Raw genomic sequence first — 14,731 nt, 5'->3', positions numbered from 1 at the left:
ACTAAGAAAAGAATATCAGCAAACAAATAACCCTATCGTTAAAACAGAAATTAACAGACTTCAAAAAACAATTAATAAACAACTTACCGAATACAGACAAGACGTTTGGAACGAAAAAATCATTGGCCTGAATACAAGCGATAATTCCGTATGGAAAATGGTTAAATCCCTCAAAGCAAATAAAACGATAAACATGCCTCTAAACAGTGGTAATGGAAAAATTTATGCAGACAAAGACAAGACAGAAATATTTGCAAACTCAATCGAAGAACAATTTTCTCCAAATAAAGAACCAAATGATAAATCCTCAGATCAACAAATTATATCTACCTATAATACCTACTTCAGTAAAAATCAAATTAATAACTCAATGAGTTATACGGATAATGACGAAATCAAAAACATCATCAAAAAACTAAATAAGAAGAAAGCCCCCGGCTACGATAACATCACCAATATCATGATTAAAAATTTACCCCCCTTAAGACTGAACCAACTCACTAACATAATCAACGCAAGCATCAAACAGTGTTATTTTCCAAATCACTGGAAGCATGCTACTATCATCCTATTCCCAAAACCAGGGAAAAATCATTTAAACGCAGAAAATTACAGACCGATTAGTCTTTTATCTTCACTATCTAAAATCATGGAAAGAATTTTATTAAATCGAATTTACCCACTATTAAGCTTTCTCCCGAACGAACAATTCGGTTTTCGGAAAAACCTCTCCACAACTAAACAGTTGATTCGAATACTTGAATTTATTAGTGAAGGATTCTTCAAAAAACAAGCCACTGCCTTACTCATGTTGGACATCGCTAAAGCGTTCGACAGAGTATGGCATACTGGTCTTATATATAAAATGATACAGCAAAATATTCCTGATGATCTTGTTCATATTATTAATAATTATTTAATCAATAGAACATTTCAAATTAAAATTAATGACCATTTCTCTACAAGGAGAAAAATACAACCAGGCGTACCACAAGGCTCTATTCTGGGGCCCATTCTCTTCCTAATATACTGCTCAGACTTCCCAGTTAACAGGGGAGATATAAATATTCAAACAGCCTTCTATGCGGATGATACCGCGATACTCAGCCGATCCTTAAATGTAAATAATGCAATTAAAAGACTACAAAACAATGTAAAAGATATTGAAGCCTGGTGCAGCAGGTGGAAGGTTAAAATCAATAGCTCCAAATCAAACCTTCTCATTATTCGCAAAACATATAAAAAGAAAATTATAAACTACGAAAAAATCTTATTATTCAACGAAGAAGTTCCCAAAGTCTCTAAAGCAAACTATTTGGGTATCACTATAAACTGCACCCTAAATTGGAAATATCACGTCTCTAATATACTTAAAAAAGCTGAAGCTGCTTATCAAGCTTTGAAACCCATATTAAATAGCAATAGCAAAATGGCTTTAAACACGAAAAGGCACATTTATCTAATGTGCATAAGACCAATCCTCAGCTATGCATCCCCGGCATGGGGGACGCTTACAAATACACAAAGAAAGAGACTCAAAGTCTTCGAACACAAAACCCTAAGACGAATCACTGGGGCTCCCTGGTTTGTCAGAAATAACACCCTCTATAATGACCTCAAAATCGACAAAATAGACGAGTACCTTTTTAAACTCAATGCATCCTTTTTTAAAGGTGCCAAAAATTGTTCAACATGTAAATTCAATAAGTTATTAGACATTGATTTCATAGATGACAATAAAAATTTCAGCCCGATAACCGCTTTTTTCTTAAGCGACTGTGTTCTCTCTAAGCATTTCGGATAATCATGACTATCCCCACTGCCCTAGACAAACTGTGTTCTCTGCACCAATGGCGAGAGAGTGCACAGGGAGTCTTCCCCCTTTTGTAAATAGTGTAAATATTCTTTCTTTATCTTTATCTTCAATTTGTTCCCTATATTATGTATCAACTTGCGACTTATCTTTATATATGTCTCAGACTTGATTTTATCAATTATTGTTCATTCTGAGATTTAACTTAATGTTAACGCAGCACCTCCCTTCCCTTCCACCACATATTATCCAATTTAGATGAAAGAGCAGATATCCATACATGGATAGGTACTCTGAAAAAAGTTGATTAGTTAGTTAGTTTGCTTTGTTATTTGTTCAGGTGCATTTAAGATTATGCCCCCATAACAAGAAGTCACTGGAAGTGTTTGTGTTTTAAGGCTTCTAGTCTCTAGTGTTTTAAGTAACATGTTATGAAGTGTTAGTTGAAAGTTGTGTTTCGTGTTGCCAGTAAGTTTTTATGATAGATTCCCTAAATTTTCATGCTTGTTTGAAATTTTTTTTTTATCTTCTTTCTTCTTAACTACTCTTTTATCGGGTTTTTGTGATCATTGGCTAATGTTTAAACATTTTTTATTTACTTAATTTCTGATTTCTGCCGAAACTTTTGTTTAGAATTTCATTAGTGAAGACAACAAAAACTTTTTTTATTTGATATTGTATTTAACAGAATAAACTTTTCTCTTTATTTATAAACATAAACAAAAGTAATATTGTGATGAAGTATTATTCCAACGATAGTATTATTCCAATGAAAAGCTAAATACGTTCATTAATTAAAAAAAAAGAAACTTTTATTAATAAAAATACCAAGCACTTATATTTAAAGTTACTCATATAAATAATTTTAAAGCAAAAATATCTCTTTTTGAAAATTAAAAATGCTTTTAAAACACTCTTGGTTTTTTTTTTCAAGTGGTAAACAGTATTTCAATGCTTCTGAACACTGATGAAGAGCAATAGCATATACAAATAATTTATTTTTCGCAATTAAATTTTTTAGCGCATGTAATGAATGGGTTTTAAACAGAAATGCTAAACTTTCATTTATACTATTCAACGAATACTCTCAAAAATTTCAAGTTTGTCTTAATATTTATGTTTCATAAATTAAATTATGTATTCATTTGCAAACAATCTCTACCATATCTGCTTCAAAATATTTCATTAAAAAGAAGTTTAATTCTGAATTATAAAGAAAAATATTTTATTTAATGCTTTCATAGGAAGATTTTGCTCTTGATATTCAAAAAATATATTCAAATCTGAAATAGCCAAAGTTAAATTAATATTTATTATGTATAGCCCTTCAGTAATGCGTGTCAGACTAAATGTAATGAGACGTATCGTGCATATTTAATTCTTTAGAAATATGTATTTCCCATTTCAATTACTTGTATATAAAATTTATTTTGGAGAGACCATTTAATTTGTTGTGGTTTATTAAGTTGAACTCATGAAGAATTTTGTGCTATTTGTAAGAAAATACGCTGTTATATATGCAGTTTGGTTATGTAAAAATATTATTTTGAACCTTTTGACATTAAACCTCTAATTTTATTTCATCGAATTTCTATTCAGATACAAATACCTAAATTTAAGTAAACCGCAGAGAATAAGAATTGATCGAATTAAGTTAGATGATTGATAAAATTTCTATTTTGTTTTGTGAATAGAAAAACTGGTAAAATAAACTTACCTTATAGTAGAAATTTCCAGTTAAAAAAACACAATTCTGGTTATAAACCATAATGTGCGTAATTTAAACCATTCATATGGTAACAGTTTACCGGAAATTCTAGTTTGGTTTTCAATTACAAATCTGAAAAGTAAATTTAACTGAAAAAATGATTTTTATGTCATGCTCTAAATTTTATTACGAATTATAAAATAATATGTTATTGTTGACTTTATTATTGTTCATTTTATAGTGGTTTCAAACTACTAAAGTTTTCTTTCTAAAATACGCTCATTAATCGCTTTTAACCCACAACCTAGATGTATAGTATTCTCCTAGTTGTAGGCGCAGTATAGCCACAACTGGCTTTTACTTCTACCGATCACTAGAATTAGAGAATCAGAAGCTTTTCTGAATCATCGCAAAACCGTTTAATTCTAACAAATGTTTTTTACTAAATAATATTACATGGAATATTCTATACGAAGGCATATTTTTTAAAAATTAATACGTCATAAGGTATAAAATAATTTAAGAACATTAAATAATTTATGTGGGGGAGAACTGAATTAAAGAACTTTAATCAATTAACAGAAAATATAAATTTCGAATTTGAAAAAAAATCTGTACTAACGCTATTTGTCCTGTTTTTCGAAACACGTTAAATTTTATTACTACTAACTGCTATAATAATGAAAGTAATTGATTACAATAATTTTTCTAAAAATTTATTACCGTCGTTGAACAGCCGACCCAATTTTATGGGTTTATGACTGCTAATATTTAACTCCGTACAGCCTTGTAATTTTGAACCCAATCCATAAGACAAGGGAACTCCAGGATGGAGAATTGGGAGAAATTTGCCTTCGTGGAGGACTTTGTGAAGGAGCTAACCCGCGTTTGTGTTACATGGAGAGAAATACCACGAGAACCTCCCACCGTTAGCCTGACGGCAAGGGGACTCTAGCCCGTGATCCGTCTACCACTGAGGATATTTCACATTAGCACTGTGGTCAGTGCAAGCCGGATGCGGAATTTGTATCGACTGTGATTCGAACCCGGTTCGCCTCATTGGAAGGCGAACGCTCTATCCCCTGTGCCATCGCGGCTCGATTACAACAATTTAAGGAAGAAATTTCTTCAAAAAATGATCAGAGTACTACATTTCATAAAATATTTTCAAAACTTTATAAATAGTGATAGGAAAATTAGAAATTTTGATTTTAATTTGTTTTTTTTTATACATACAAATAAAATTATTTTTACGTATTCTCAAGCGTATACGATCACCAAAATACTTCTTGTAAGTATATAAATTAATTTCATGTGACACACGCGGGATAAAATCGAGGAAACTCTCTATTTCTATTACATAGGGGAGGGACGGGTAGCCCCGCCCACTTAAGGAGTATTGCTTATATTTCCGTATAATATTGAGTAATAATCAATAGTTTTGTATGTTTGTATTGTTTTATCATCTAATTAAATAATGCAAAAAGAATAAACCAAAAAAATAATAGTTTAACTGAAAAAAATAGAAATTAAAAAAAACGCGTTTTTCAGCTCTTTTCAAAAAGTGTCGGATAGCTCCACCCAGTTACCAAAATCATGTTTTTTGACTGTTTTTTCAGGTGTAAATGAAAATGACCAATGTATTGACAATAGATAAACCTCATTTATCATTTTTGTCACAAAATTATTTTATTTATTACATATTTATATACTTTTAGTGAATTCTATCATTTAATAACAACAATATTTGTTGTTAAAAATGCATATAACATTCAAATTTGAAGTAATAAAATAATAATCTTTGCAACCGTTCATTTATCGATGAAATAAAATTGGGCTGTGATATCCGACATTCATGTGAGCGGGGCTACCCGAAATCCAATTTTTTTGTAAATTTGTAATTACTCGAACAATTTTTCACATATGAACTTCTTTCTTTGTGCAAATTAAACTTAAGACTACATACTTTAATGCTGTATGTACAGAAAAAAGTATTTTTTAAGTATTGAAATGAAGTTTAATCGAAACATTCAACCAATTTTTCGTAATTTCATGACTACTATATTTAACATATTTTTTTTCAAAACTATTGTTTACCTTGTTACCAGCTGCCATAAATACTTGAAACTTTGAAAATAATCCTTTTTTAATATAACAATAAATGTCCGGTGGCCCATTGACTTAAAAAAATCGTCTATACATATGAAATTGACAGTGGGCAGGGGTACCATGTAAATAAAACTGTTCCTTAAGCATTTTTTAAAGAAAATTTTGGTTACGAAATACCATTTGAGAGAAATTTTGCATTTACCGTCTTCGAAAACATGCAGATCTGGTAAATACAAGGTCAATACAACTATAAGTCATAAATGCCTTTATAAAGTACTGCTATAAATGTACAGTGGGGAAAAACCGGACCATCCTAAATAACTTTATCGGGAAGAAAATCAGGTAAAAACTGTATGCTAAAGGAAGTTTCTTGAAATCGGTATAATTTTACAGTGTGCAAAAAAGGACCATCTTTAGTAACTTTTAATCTAATGATCGGATCTTCATGTTCTAGTACTCAATCGTAATGATTCGGTGGGACGATTTCAAATATGCTAATTAAATAGTGCAGACGATATTTTAAATTGCGAAATCGGAAACAAAAACGTACATTTTCTCTGAATTAACTTTACCTTTTGCATATATAAGCGAATCAAAAATCTTAGTAAATTAAAAGTTAAGTGAATGTCCAAAGTGCTTCTCCATAGATAATTCCATGTAAAAAATAACTTTTAGCAAATGATTATTTTTTAATTTATTTAATAATTGTCCAACATTTGAATTACAAGGTATACAATTTCTTAAATCAGTTTAAAGAATGCAATTTTACATGGCGAAATACGAAATTTGAATGAAACCAGTTGTATAGTCCCTCAGAAATCGAATCTTAAAGCTCTATAAGGCTAGCAACATTAATTAACTGTATTATTTCATGCCAGAATTTTAAGACAGACCAAGTACTAGGCACAAATTATTTAAAAAAGCTTGCACCAAAAAATGTAAATGTTTTTTTTTCGTATAAAAATCATTCAGAACATATTTATTTTCGCATTATAATATCCAATAAAGCATTCGTGCTATTTTTCGCCTTATGTTTACATATAAGCTCAACTTTTTTTTGAGCATTTGAGCAATTAAAGAAATTTAAAAGCATAATTTACGTATGCTAGTGATGAAAAAAAGATATTTATTATATTTCCAAATTTTTTGAAGAGAAATACATCACAAAACTGCGTACTAAGTGCTTACTAACAATGTTCTAATGCTTGAGCTGTGATGGCTCAGGTGATGGAGTGTTCGCTTTCCAATGAGGTGAACCAGGTTCGAATCCCATTGATAGCTGGTCGATACGAATCCGCATCAACTTTGCACCGTGAAATATCCTCAGTGGTAAACGGATCATGGGCAAGAACCCCTTTGCAATCAGGTTGGCTGGGGGAGGTTCTCGTGGTCTTCTCTCCATGTAAAGCAACTAGGGGTAGTTCCATCAAACTGTCCTCCACGAAGGCAAATTTTTCCCAATACTTGATTCAAGAGTTCCCTTGTCTTCTGGATTGGGTTCAAAATTACAAGGAGTTGAACATTAGTAGTCGTAAACCCAAAAATTGGGTTGTTCAACGATGGTTATAAAATAAAATAAAAATAATCCATACTTGGATCTTTTATAAAAGCAATTTATTTAAAAAATATACATGAAAATTTAAAAACCATTATTATTTACAATAATTTAAAAATTCAAATAAAATTACAAAATATATTAAAAAAATAAACAATTAAGTTATTATTTGATTAAATGAAATATTTTCGTTGAATAATATTTCACAATTTCACTATAGTCCTTTTATGTTTAGAGATACCCAAAATTAGCAATTCTGAGAAAACGTAAACTGTTTTATTTTCTACTATTCAAATACTAGCTTTCTTGTCAGGCAATTTTACGCTACAAAAGTTCTATTACAGTCAATGGAATGCTTTCAAATGACTGAGAAATATTTTATGAGAATGCATTTCTCTGGAAAATCATTTAGTCTTTTATTTTAATTTTAAAGCTGAATTATCTGTGAAAAATATTTACTTAACAATACTCTTAAACTTAGAATTTTTTCCCACCTATCTATCGAACCTTTGCATTTCTACACGTAGGCATTATAGTTCTTTATATTTCTCTTATATTTACTATTTTATTTTGTCCTGTATTCTTTTTACATCTGAAAACGATTCTATTTTCTTGTATTTTAATTTACATATAGATTATTTCACAACCTTGTTTTAGATATGATTAGACCAAATTTTGCTGTTGTATCAATAAGTTACTTTACCCAATAAACTACATTAATTTTTAATACTAAGATCCAACGTTCGATACATTGGATAACCTTTTATTGAAAAGATATTCTTTTTCGGTTTTAATGTTTTCATTAAGTGATTGTATATGTAAAAATGTAATTGAATATATCTTTGTTGGCTAGAGATTTTAATTACATTGAAAATTTACAAGAAAGGTGAGAAGTGTGATTCATTTAACTATTTGCCCATGTTTTAACCATTGTTTTACTTTTTTTGATTCTATTGTATCTCCGGAATATTCATCCTAACATTTTTGTGTTTCTACGAGCAAAAGGTATTTTATATTGTATATAACTGTTTCATCCTATTAACAATTTTATCTGAGTTTATTCACGTTTTGCGCCACGTTTTATCGTATTTACATTTTACCTGATTTTATTCCCTTTGAATGCGCCTGTTACATCGTGTACAGTTTTATCGATTCCTTGTGTTATAGCAATAAAAAACTGTAATATGCATTTTTACTTTCGATTTGTTTTGAAACCGGTTTTATCTGATTTTATTCACTCATACTTATTAACCGTGCATAGTTTTGCCTATTTCATATATTTCATGTAATTAGGCTTTTATCAGATTTTATTGACTTTCAAATATACTTAACTTGCTATTAAGTTTTATTACCTTTATGTATTTTATAAAGATACATTGCAATATGCATTTTAACTTTTGATCTGTTATAGCGCTTTGTTTGGCGCAGCATATTCTCCTATGGATTCTGCGCCAATTAACATTATGGAAGAATTTACCCCGACCCGCCCTTATTTAGGGCATACGGGTAAATGCTTATTAAAATCAAAAAAAAATCCAGAGAACCAATTAACATTATATTCAATCAATCAGAAGTTTGATTCACGCAACGTTTTGGACAGTTTTATAATATATATATAAATATCATACTATTTGAGTCCAGTGCAATGTCTGCTCTAATTAATATTTAGTTAGTCTAATATTTAGCGATATTTATTATAACAAAGTAATTAGTATTTAGTTAGTTAATTTGTTAGCAGTATTGAGTATAAAAATACACCTTAGAAATGTTCAATAATGCACAAAAAATTGAAATTTGTTATTTTCTTATGTAATCTCTTAAAGTTTCCAAAAAAAATTTTAGTTTATTAAACGAATCTTTTGTTTTGGATTAAAAAAACTCATTTATGAGTTTACTTTCGACATCTCTTAGTAAGAATCAGATTTTCTGCCACAATTTAAATCTCGGGTAACGAGAAAAGTTTTTTTTTCTAATATCCCTTTTATTTCTGGCTACACTCTTAGAATATACTAATTTTATCCAGATTGCTTCAGCTTTAGCCTATTTGAGTAGATTTTAATTAAATTACTTGAATTTTAACCCAGTTTAAAGCGCGGTATAACCAAATCATGGCTATTGCGACAACAATAACGACGATGAGAGATTTAATGTTTTTATCTTGTTAGATCATGAGAAGAAAACACAGGAATTTAGTTTCAAAAATTTCAAAAAAATACCTGAAAACTTTGAACCTTACTCCGTCAAGAAAAGTGACAAAAGCAAAAAAAAAAAATAGCAATTTTGAGGTTATGTCAATAAAAAAATATGTATGAAGTGCCTCATCTAGCTCAAAAATTGTCAGACTGTGATCAAGATTGTGCTATTTCAGATTGTACTCAAGATTGTGCTATTCAGAATAAAGTTTATAGTATTCTTTAACTTTATTTTTCTCAAAAGCTGCATTTTGGAGTTATGGCAATTTTCTTGCTAGTGTGCGATATACTCGTAATGTGTTAGATAACATTGATGATGCCTTATAGTTTACATTCAACAGAGAATTACGACTTTATTCTTATGCTTTAACTCAAAAATTCATAAATTTGAGTTTCAATCTATTAAGTTGAGTTAAGAAAGAGTTTAAAGAGTTTTATAACCAGCGTTAAATAACCGATCCAATTATGAGTTTACGACTATCAATGGTTAAATTTCGCAGCCTTGTAATTTGAAGCCCAGCACAGAAAACAAGGGAACTCTTAGATCAAGCATTGAGACAAACTAGCTTTCTAGGAGGACTTTCCGATGGAAGTGACCCGCATCTGTGTTACATGGAGAGAATACCCCGAGGACTTCACACGGTTTGCCTTACGGCCAGGAGGTTCTAACCCATAGTTTAAAGTATAGTAATAAGTAACTTAATTCTTACTTATCAGAGGTATATTTTGCTCTAATTAACATTTAAAACTACATAGACTTTGAGAGGGAAAGTCTGCGAACTTCACGGTATTGTAAAATGAACTTTTCTTAAATTAAGCTAGCCTTACCGATGTAAGAGATAATATATAAAGTATTAAAAACTGTACTTCTTTTTATATTATATATCAGTCGTTGAACAGCCGACCCAGTTTTCGGGTTTATGATTACTAATGCTAAACTCCGTAGCCTTGTAATTTTGAACCAATCCAGAAGACAAGGAAACTCGTGGATCAGTACCCCTAGACGTATCATTTGATATTGGAACATGGAGGATTTTGTGACTCGTCAGATTTAACGCGCATCAGTCACCAATTACTACACGCGGAGTGTTTAGATAGCGGGGATCGAACCCACGACCTCTTGGACATGGGCCCATTTCCCTACCAACCAAGCTTTCCCGGCCCAAACTATAGTTCTTATATAATCGTCGTTGAACAGCCGACCCAATTTTTGGGTTTACGACTACTAGTGTTAAACTCCGTAGCCTTGTAATTTTGAACCCAATCCAGAAGACAAGGGAACTCCTGGATCGAGTATTGAGAGAAATTTGTCGTCGTGGAGGACATTTAATGGAACTAACCCGCATTTGCGTTACAAGGAGAGGAAGACTATGAGAACCTCCTACGGTTAGCCTGACGGCAGGGAGACTCTAATCCATGATCCGTCTACCACTGAGGATATTTCACGTCAGTACTGTGGTCGATGCAAGTCGGATGCGGAATTCGTATCGACCAGCCATCGCCGGGATGGAATCCCGGTTCACGTCATTGAAAAGAGAATTCTCTGAGCCATCGCGGCTCAAACTATAGTTCTGTGAGAAATAGTCATCTAACATTAATATTTTTTTCATGTTACGTATATTTCTTAAAGTAACAAAACTGAAATATTCATAGTCCGCCTACCTGCCGTTGGTTCATAAGATTTTTATTATATCTTAATGAACATTTATCGCTTGTTTCAGATAAATATTTAAACCATTTTCATGTGTGTCAAGTGATAGAAATAATAAATGCCTTTATTACGATTGCGTACAAGAAATAAAATGTTCTAACAAATCTAATATTCTAATATTATAACAAAAGCATTTTTTTTGTTAGTAATTTAAATTACTAACAAAAAAAATGCTTTTGTTATAATAATTTTTTGTCTTCGACTATTTGTTGAGAACATTATCAACTATTCAGCATTATGGAGGAATGTTTGCTAGTATCAAAATTAATTTAAAAATGTAATGTAGTGTCTTATTACACAGAATTACATCAACGTTGGAAATTTATAAACTGTTCCAGAGATAAAGAAGAAAATATGTACTACTGTAAATTCCCAATTTGAAAATTCGGTTCGGTGCAGTCATATAATCTTATCTGTATTAAAATCCATTTAAAATGTCTCGCATTTTTCCAGGTTACTATTTATAGTATTGTATTTCTACTTCTAAGAAAATATAAATACGTGTAAATGCTTTATTATAGTAAATTTTTCTCTAAAAAATGTAATTTGAAAAAGCGCGAAATAATAAGCATTTTAGCCTTTTTTGTAGGTTGAATTTGCAAACTCCAGTATTGCGTTATTGTGTTCCATACAAGCAAATTTAACTTAAAATAAGATTTGTGCCCCCTTGGGTGAGATTTTCCTCCTGAATGCTATGTGCTAATTTATTCTCTGCATGTAGTGCTTTGTTTTGAATATCTGACTTTCTATTCCCAGAGTAAATGTTTTGTCTAGACATTTTCTTAATTCTTTCTCATCTACAAATCCCTTTAGAAAATTCTAGTTATATGAATAATAGTCGTATTTAGTGACAAATAATGCAACAGAATGGCATTTTTTGCAGATTTCATTGTTAATGTTAGTTTAAAATGAAAAAGGATTTTAGTAACATTTCTGAAATAATTAATGACGTTATTTAATAAATGTTTATTTTCAAATATTCTAATACTATTCTTTATTTTTCGAAAGAACGAGTAATTAAATGCATCGTATTATAAGTAAGAAAGTTGATGCTATCTTAATCTATCGTCAATTACATTTTACCATTAGTTTAACATATTTTTAAAATTTTAACTGAGTTTTTAGACTTGCACAATTATTTGAAATTAGAAATTCAATTTTTGAGTTTGAGGCGTTAAATCTTTAACGGTGTAAGTGGCGATAAATGCAGAGATTGGGGCAAAATAATTCTGAGCCACATTTTCAGGTAGGCGACAAAATGTTTCTGTGCATTGTGTTATCAAGTGAAAATTCTGAAAATTAGTGAAACACAAATTAGAAAGCAACTTAAAGGAAAAGTTAGTTGCAAATGTTATCTTTTGGAAACGCAGTATATTGGCCTAACATCAATAGATCAATAAATTCTGGTAAACATTTACAATGCGCTAGTGGATAGTAACTGTGTTATAATAACTATGTCCAAGTGGTAATTTTCGAAACTGCTTCGTGATTATGCGCTGATGGATCTTTTCAATTGAAGGAAGATATAATTGGAAACTATAAGTTGCTTCGAAGTAATTAATAGATATTAAAAATACATTAGATAAGATAGTTTGTGAGGATCAGTAGTACCATGAGTCAAGAGAATGAGAGAGGTCCCAAAATGAGACTATCACAGCGGATAGCTCATGGTGGCTTATAGATAGGACAATTGAAAATATTGTCAATGTTTTCGATTGCACCACATCAACAGCTGTTAGAGAAGAATTCACCAAAATGGAACAGTTTAGCTAAAATCAAGATCTGGTGTGGAAACAGATGACTATAATATCTTGATGCTGAGATCAAAGTTAGACGTCGGCGATGATTGATAGAGGCAAATGTGATAGGCATTTAATATTTATGAAAGATGTTTGGTAAAAATGCAGATAATGAATTTTTATTTTGCGATATATCGCTCATGGGCTGCGATAGATAATAATTGATAAATTGGTTTAAAGTTTCCATTGCTATGCAAAATGCACAAGAAATGCTTTAGTTTGCTGAAGCGAAGATTACCTTCAAGTTGAATTATGACTATTGCTGTTGAAAGAATGTGTATTTTCATATTTACACCTACTCTAAATCCAAAACGAGTGTTTTTTGAGTTGTGCAACAATTGCAGCCCATGAGCGATATACCTCAAAAGCTACTTCAGTAAAAATACGCAATTCATGAATTGCTATTTTGGCCACCTCATCAGTGATTTCATTGAAAAGGATGTCAGTATAACGAAGTATTCATACTAATTCAAAAGAAATACAAGAATAAGCAAGTTTTCTCATGGTGAGAGGAACGTGTTGAGTTATGGATAGTAAGGTTGATGAAATAGCAGCGTGAGTAGATAAATTGGACAGAGAATCTGAGAAATTGAAGAGAGAAGTAAATTCAGATAGCCCTAGATTGCTATCAAAATAGCCAAGCCCTCAGCAATGAAGGAGGAACAGAGTAAAGGCACAGATCCAGATAATTGAACAGTTAAGATTATTATTAATTGCAACTCTACTTTGTCTAAGGAACGAGAAGTATCTATGTAAAGTAACGTATCTGCGTTTTAATTATGACTGGCAGCATCTCGAAAAGTGATAATGATTCTTATTTTTTTAAATTTTATTTTATAACCATCTTTGAACAGCAGACCAAAATTTTGAGTTTACTACTACTAATGTTCACCTCCGTAGCCTTGTAATTTTGGACCCAATCCTGAAGACAAGGAAACTCGTGGATCAAGTATCGGGAGATATCTTGCCGAGGACTTTTTTATGGAACAAGCCCTCACTTACGTTACATGGAGAGGACGATCGCGAAAACCTCCCACGGTTAGCTTTCCGGCAAGGGGACAATAACCCATGATTCGTCTACCCCTGAGAATGTTTCACGTCAGCATTGCGGTCGGTGCAAGCCGGGAGCGGATTCGTATCGACCAGCCATTGCTGGGATTCGAACCCGGTTCACCTCATTGGAAGGCGAATGCTCTATCCCCTGAGTCATCGCGGCTCAATTTTTATTGCTGGAAGATTCTTGTATTGAAGAGAAAAGTTGGAGTGATGAGGCTTAACTCTTTGGGGTAGTACATGAGTAATTTAAGGCGTCGTCAAATTGTGATCAGGACGGATTCCATTGTTTGAAAGACACTGGAGAGCTTTGGTACTGAATTTTCCTTTTCTAATGGCTGTCACTAAACTATTACGTTCTTCGCTACAGAAGAGGCTGGAAGTGTCGCTCATTTAACGCAACGTTTCCTGAACCTGAGTCACGAAGACTTTAGTAATATTAACCATGCCGCAATACTACAGATATCCGCTTATAAGGTGGGGCCATACATAACAGAGAGCATCCATACCCCTCGGTGCGATTCGAACCAGGAGTCATTGGCTTAGCAGTCAGGCTCCCTTGCCGACTGTCATAGGGCCTAAGAGAATTGATTTGCCGAAACTAAGAGGGACCGGAAGATTTTAGTACTTGAAGAGGGTTGAAATCTAATTTCGATTACGTAATAAGTAACTGAAGAAGACTCACACATTTCAGATTATTCTAGTGGTGAGGAACTAAAGTTTAAATAGAGAAAAAAAAGTTTATATGAAATGATTGTAAAGACTTAAGAGCGTAATACTCTATTCTTGAA

The 14,731-nt window shown here is 31.6% G+C and overlaps 1 protein-coding gene across 1 annotated transcript in view; it reads left to right on the top strand.

Annotated features, from left to right (window-relative positions):
* The first annotated feature begins 2,145 nt into the window (after positions 1 to 2,145).
* The window catches only part of LOC107455346 (atrial natriuretic peptide-converting enzyme), a 411,323-nt gene continuing 398,737 nt past the window's right edge, over positions 2,146 to 14,731 (top strand). Inside the window, exon 1 of the mRNA XM_071188087.2 lies at positions 2,146 to 2,281. The gene's annotated coding sequence lies outside the window, so the exon portion shown is untranslated. The remainder of the gene's footprint in view (positions 2,282 to 14,731) is intronic.

The sequence above is a fragment of the Parasteatoda tepidariorum genome, chromosome 12 (genome assembly GCF_982258835.1).
Source record: "Parasteatoda tepidariorum strain Cologne lab strain chromosome 12, Ptep-v5.0, whole genome shotgun sequence".
Taxonomy (NCBI): domain Eukaryota; kingdom Metazoa; phylum Arthropoda; class Arachnida; order Araneae; family Theridiidae; genus Parasteatoda; species Parasteatoda tepidariorum.
This window is presented reverse-complemented; position numbering and strand designations above follow the sequence as displayed.